At 31.8% G+C, this 7,303-nt stretch overlaps 1 protein-coding gene across 1 annotated transcript in view; it reads right to left on the reverse strand.

Moving 5' to 3' along the window:
- LOC129803876 (furin-like protease 1) overlaps positions 1–6,252 on the reverse strand; it is a 155,228-nt gene extending 148,976 nt beyond the window's left edge. The window contains exon 1 of the mRNA XM_055850707.1: positions 6,049–6,252. The gene's annotated coding sequence lies outside the window, so the exon portion shown is untranslated. The remainder of the gene's footprint in view (positions 1–6,048) is intronic.
- Between the last annotated feature and the right edge of the window lie 1,051 nt (positions 6,253–7,303).

Here is a 7,303-nt window from a genome sequence, read left to right on the forward strand (position 1 = left end):
CAAGGCATTTCTCGCTACATCTCTTTCGTAGAGATGATGCTCCTTTGTTTCTCCAGGCATTTGTCCAACCTAGTCATCACAAAAGCTAAAACTTTACGAAATTTCGTGAGAAAAACACCTGTCCAAAATAAGAATCATCACCTCACTGGTGAATGTCTTAAAAAATTTCCCATTTTTCACACGAAAAATATAATTCACAAGGCAAATCTCACTTCAGGTCAAATGTACAAATCATCAGTAACGTGAATCAACACAATATTCAATGAATATTCAATAATATCACTCAAAAACAGCGAACAAACTTTGTTAGTACTTCACCAAAACTAAATAAGACTGAAGTAAGCCACGAAGTTCTGTCATATTTCTCGTAAGCAATTGCTCACACTGAATTTTCAACAAAGCAATTTCAACTCAAATCATATTCAAATTTTAACGTATTTAGTGTTAAAATCTTCCAAAAAGAACAAATATTTAGATAGAATTCATTATTCATCAAATATTGGAATAAAAATCCATCATTTTAATCAATTTATTTTTAGTGTCCAATGTTATCCTCAAAGTGTCCAAAATAAGAAACTGGACAAAATTAGAAGCATTTCCCCTATTGTCAATTTATAAATGGCAAAATATAAATTCATCCTAATTTTGTGGTATCAAACAAGAAAGGAATATTGTTAATTTCGAATTTTCTCTTATAAAATACAAAATCTGATCCATTATATCAGATTCGAAGTTCGAATCCCTTTTATGTCTATAAAAATTTTGTGATATTAACAGTATTCGAATCACATTCAGTGAGCTTTACCGCATTTAATTCCGTAGGGCTTGGTACTGACAACATCGTTCTTATAAGATTCTTGTATATCCTTGGGATGTTGAATTATATTATTATGGTTACTAGAAAAAACAATATTTATTGAAATTTGTAGGTTTTCAATAATTTTTTTCTTACTTTTTTAGAAGACTAATACTAAGAGTAACTGTGTTATCACACTTGCACATTAAAATTTTAATATGATTCACATTAATTGTCGTTGGTGAGAGTCCAAATGTGTAATTTGTGTGTTTGAATCATTTTATATTCAAAATTTGATCTATTTCTTGATAAAAAGGTACACTTGACCTACAATATTTGATATAAATTGATTTATAGCATTAATGCGAAAAATTAATGCGATTTTCTCATTAATTTTTTAATGTGAAAAATATTTATGCTTTAGGTAAATTTAAACTTATTTTTGCAGGCCAAGTCCACTTCTTTATCAATAAATAGAAAAAACCCAAATATTAAGTGACTCAAAGACACAAATAACATATTTGGACGCTCACAAGCGTCAATTAATGTAAATCACATTAAAATTTTAATGTGCAAGTGTGATAACGCCGTAAGAATAGATGGAAAGAGAGGTTTGTAGTATGCAATATTTCAAATGGAAAAACACGTGTGTTAGAAAGAGTACACTCTAGTGGAATAATACGATGAGTAAGACATTACTGATCGTGTTAATTGTTTTCTGAATAGTATATTACAGGTAATTCGAGCAATTTTCCATGCGTGCCAACTGTGATTCGGTCAGTTTTCAAGCGATATCATGTCTGCCAACTTTGTACGCAGTGGTCAAATGCGAGAGATAGGCAAGATAAAACAATTGCTATGTTTTTTGTTATTCTCGCTGCTCAGATTAATCCTATATATCTGACTCCAAGGTCAAATACCCCTCCCCCAAGGTAAAAATAAAATGATCATTGAGGATCCTTTGACAGTATCGATTTTTTGGTGTCTATTAGGTGAGATTCTTAACAGTCTCACCTAGGTATTTTACTACAATAATAAACGAATAAAACAAAGAAAAAGTCATCTTTGAAGTTCGATCAGATGAGAGAAATGTATTGTGTGTAATAAATTTACAATCCGAAAAAGTTAAAATAACATTCCTGAAATGTTAATTTTACCCTGCATTATTGATCCGAAATCGGTGTAAATATTACCCTTTTTAGGTGTTTTAGGGGTTAAATTAACCCTTTTTCATGTTAATTTTACCTTTAAAAAGGTGTTAAATTAACATTAAAAAATGTTAATATATTTTTACACCTAAAACGTGTTAAAGTTACGAGGAAAAAAAGTTAATCACGCCCTCTATTTTTTCTCAGTGAACGAAGAAGAAGAATGCGAAAGACTCGATTTGACATACAAAACATAAGGAGATGTGACTTTTTATTTCATGATATTTTCCTATTCGAAAAATTCTGCAGGACGCATAGTTATTCATGAATTAGTTTAAATTAAATCAAATTGGAAAGAATATGGTAGTTTCACCTATGCATTATTTTCTAAAATACAAATTATTAGCGCAATAAATGCAGAACAATTCGTATGCATATTTTCAAGATAGCCTATATCCGAATGGAACTAGCAAGAATTAGGACTCAATTCTGGGACTACAGTCAAGATCAAGAAAATTTCGAGATTTTCGTTTGCCAAAATCAAAAAATCAAGATCAAGATGTCAAATTTGAGAAATTGCTTGGAATCTTTATACCCAAAACACAAACCGTGTGCGGATTTCAAGATTTTCAATTCTGGAACCAACATTTCAGGATTTCAAAACGTCAAACTTCTTGATTTCTTGAAATAATTCGAAGGAGCTCAAAAAAGTCCTTGGAGTTATCAATATACTAACGATTTGAAAATTTTAACATAGAATTTGTTCTAAATAAGAAATATTATTATAATAGAGGGATCAAGAAGGATAGGAGTATAAAAACTACGATATTTGACCCTATAATTAAATCGAAATGGTACATCTTCTAATCAGATCTGTTTACCAAAGTTAAACATCCTAAAAGAATTAGAATAGGCAATAGTCGACTTACTCATAAATTTTTAATGATCAAAGATAATTTTCCTATTTGTGAATCTTGTGGAGTTTCACTTTCTATTGAACTTATATTGATAGAATGTAACTTATATAATGATGCAAGGTCAAGTATTTCCCAAAATCAAAATTTAAGTATTAATTTTAAAAGAAGACTATATTTCTGAACTCAAAATAATTGAATTTCTGAAAAAAAAATCTGTATAATGAAATCTAAGTTAAATTTAGCGAAATACCCAGTTTGTTTAATTTAAATTTGGTTAGATTAATTCTATTGTAAACATAAAAATGTACAAAATGGCCATAGTGGCTCAGTACATAAATAAATATATTATTATTATTAAACACCCTAAGGGTACCTGCAAGAGAGTCCCGCCTAGTTATAAACATATCAATGTTTATCAAGGATCAAAAATTTTAATTTGCACTTTGACTTTCTATTTTGATGATTATTCTAATTCTTTTATAGCGAAATTTTAAGCAATTCTGCAGGGAAATTGATATGTTCTGCAAAATTGACGTTTCGTTAAGTGTAGAAAATCTTGAAATCTTTATTCTTAGAAAAAACCTTTTAAATTCTATAAATGCATCACGTCAGAATATGAAATTTTGGTCTTAGAAGTATATTTGACAACTTGAAATATTGATCTTAACCTTGATCTTAGAATTGAGGCCATTGTTAGTTTGAATATGGTCGAATTATTATGTTCCCAAATTAATTTCTTTCCGCAAAGAATAAATGTAACCTAAATATTGATATTAAGACTTTAGAAAGCGATTGTAAGAGTCCAACTTTATCATTTGGTAATTTTCTGATTTATACATACGCACAAAATTATTAGGAGTTGGGGGCAGTTTCAAGCAGCTCATGCATGTTTGTCAAAGTTGATTTGCCAAGCTAATTAGCTAATCCGTTTGCCGTAAATTAAGCTAATTCAAAACCTGCTCCAAATGGAAATTCTTGGCTACTCAAAATGGAAACATCATTTTTTCACGATAAATACAGTATACTAAATTATTATTTATATAATTTTCTATACCACAGTTTCATTATTTAGTTAATTTTGCTTCAAATAAAACGAAAATTCATTCATATTTACTAATTTTAATTTGTTAATTTCTCAGAAAAAGTGTACCTTTTCACTATCGAATTTTTCATAGATCGACCATGTTTTCCAATGAAAAACACAATGAGGTGATTGTTGTTTATTCGTTTTGTTTAACATTTATGTCATATTTCTGGATAATTTTAGTTAAATTAAGTGCTAATCTTTATTGTTAACGGTACGTGAAGTTTTCAACTGAAATAATTACCTATTTCGTGAACAAAAAGGGTTTTTCTGAAGTGTCTGCAAATGCTTCAATAGGAAACCCCGGAAATATGTATTTTTTTGGAGAGATTTTCTTATTGTTTTAGATGGGAAAGGAGAAAAGACCAGGAATAAGAACAAATCCTTCACTCAAGAGCAACTCAACAAGGTTTTCGAAGCCTTTTGCCGCGGTTTCATTTACACTGTTTGTCTCCAATTAGGAACTTTCCCTTGTCTCCATTTGGATTAATTTGTCTCCAATAGCAACATTTTGCACTTATGTATTTTTCTTGTATTTAAGAAGTTTTCCAATTATATTTAAAGAATTTTCACTAAACAGTAACATTCTACAAGAGTCAAGGAGCAAATTTATGTAATTCTCTTCAGAAAAAATATGAACTTAATGTGTTGAATTTGCTGTTAAAGTTAAAGCGTCTGGAAGTAGTTTTGAAGTAGGACATTTACCCTACCATGATTTATTATCCCAAAATTTTATATTTTCAAAAATTTTGCATCAGAAAATGCCTCAACCACCCCCCCCCCCCCCTTTGAAGTGAAAAATAGCTCAATCAGAGAATGATAAGCATTCAGTAAAAACCTCAATGACCTCAATGAACTCGATAGTTGTACTGAACTTGAGGCTTAGGTACAATTGGTCTAATTAACATATCCCTTGCAAGGGATGAGAAGTATTGCACCCTTCCTATTTCACATTCATTAAGAGTCCTTAACTTCAATAACCAAGGTTAATTTATGCATATTGAATTAACCAAAGCAATTCTTTTGAAGGTTAAAGTTCTTTTGGGATATTTACGGACAAAGGGCAGCAAAAGAATTTTAATGTCCTGTAAAGTCTAATGTTGCATGAAGATGGAAATTTAGCCAAACAAGAAAACTTCATCTATTACACTAACGAATGAATCTCACTTTACTGAGTGTCTGATAATACTTATCGCTGCCCCCTGCTCTTGAAATAGCCAAAAAAGACATCAATCAACGCAATTATTTTTGTTCTTCTTTTTTTTTCCTCTTGGGTACTTCCCCAATCGTCACAGAAATACACAAATACATAAATAATATACCTCAATTTCTCTTTAACACACATTTTTCTTCTGATCTGACTCATTCTCCTCCACAAAGAGGAAGTCTCACAGTGAAAAATGTAGAGCGGTGAGACATTGAAAATTCCACCACCCAAAATCTAATTATCATTTTGATTTATAGGTAGAGTCTATTGGTATTTTTAGCCATACTCTCTGGTTGCTTTTTCTTGATAAATCCCTATGTCTGATCACTAATCTTCTACCTGAACAACAAAACAGAATCAAACAAGCCAAGCCACACTCTTACCTGATGCTCTTGGACTTTCAAGACGTTGATGCTCGTTAGCTAAGACAAGAGGAAATGTTATTCTTGCCTCTTTTTTTTCTTTCAAGAAATAACGTGTTCCTGAGAAGTAGTGTCTCCTGAAGAGATTCCTTGACACTTTGTTATGAAGGAGATTTCTGAAGAAGTCGCAATGTGAGAAATGTCCTTTCCGGAGGACAAAAAGTCCCGGAAAGTATATCGCTGTTTTTCCAAAGAGCACTTGATATCATGTGGCAAAACAACTTCAACGAGAAGCGTCTGTGAAAGCAAGTGATTTTCTTTCAATACCAAGAGCATCAGAGAGGTAAATCTCCAAGTGAAATAAAAGAAGCACCATACGATAGCGACTCATCAGAGAATTGCGAATATCAAAAGGAGAAAGAGGAGGGAATGAAGAGCAGTCAGCACTTTTGAACTGAGATTCCATCAGTCGAATGTCAGACAGACAAGCCCAAATTCCGATGGGTATATCAATGAAATAAGTGCAAATAGTACCTAATTCTTAGTGCAGTACGGAAGATGATGACACTACACAATCACTTTTGCTAATTTCATCACTGTTTCACCACTGCAAATTCACATTTTCGATGCGAGAAATAGTGCACCATCAACACCAATCTAGATGTCAATTTCGACTGTGCGAAGGAAACGTCCTTCCCCATTCACGTTTTGCCAAACACTGAGCAAAACACACAACACATTTGACACTTGTACCACACTGAAGTTCTACAAAAGTACAAAATGACCGTTTTATTGTAAAAATATTTTGACTAAACTTCAATGCGATATGGAAATTTTTGTTGAGAAACCATTCAAAGTCTCGTACTCCCGTGCAGTTTTGAAAATGCAAAATCTTACTCAAAAACGAACTTTGAAGCCTGAATTATTTTGAAATTATAACTGTGATAGAGATATGAGAAGAATGAGAAGATGAAAAATTATCAAAAAGAGTAAAATTAATCCCCAAACACATTCAAAGATTAAGAGCATTCTTTGAAAGTACAAGCTCTTGTTCAATATTATATTAAGTCTTATTATCCCTTTCAAATTCTTCTTTTTTCAATAACGCGAATAGGGGAGACCGGGGAATACCCGAACACTTTTTCATGTTTTGACTGTGAGACAATATTCCAAAAAATTATGATAATGTATTACAATTTTATGCGTTCTATAGGATACTTATATGTATTTGACTTTATAAAAAGTACTCGATATAACTTGGAAAACAACTGAATTTTCTTGGAGAAGATAAAACAATTAACCTGACGCTTTGTCCCAAAGCTCCTCGATTTGGGACAGTATGGGACGTAAAATGGGATGTTTGGGACGCGTTTTCCCTCGCATAATTTGCATTGTTAGAAAATATTGCTAACAGAAAAATAAAAATGTTTAATCTTTACATATCGTCCCAAAGAGGTCCCAAACTTTCTCTATGAGAATAAGTTATGGGAAACTGGGGCACCAGGTGTTAAATAACAGGGCTTCTTAATATTATAATTATTCGGAGGACAAGACCTTATTCTGCGATTTGATGTACTCTATGGATGCTTGTCCAGAGAAAAGGGGTGGCAGAAAAGGGGTGGCAGAAAAGGGGTGTTCTCAGTCGATTAAGGGCAGAATCACATTGAGAATAAAATTACGCATTTTCATTGCAATTCTTACGCAAATTCTTGATTACCGTATTACCTTATCTCATACTCGGTGGCACTTAGGTGAAAATAATGTAAGAAAATTGAAGAAATAAAACGAA

Source organism: Phlebotomus papatasi, chromosome 1 (assembly GCF_024763615.1).
Source record: "Phlebotomus papatasi isolate M1 chromosome 1, Ppap_2.1, whole genome shotgun sequence".
Taxonomy (NCBI): Eukaryota; Metazoa; Arthropoda; class Insecta; order Diptera; family Psychodidae; genus Phlebotomus; species Phlebotomus papatasi.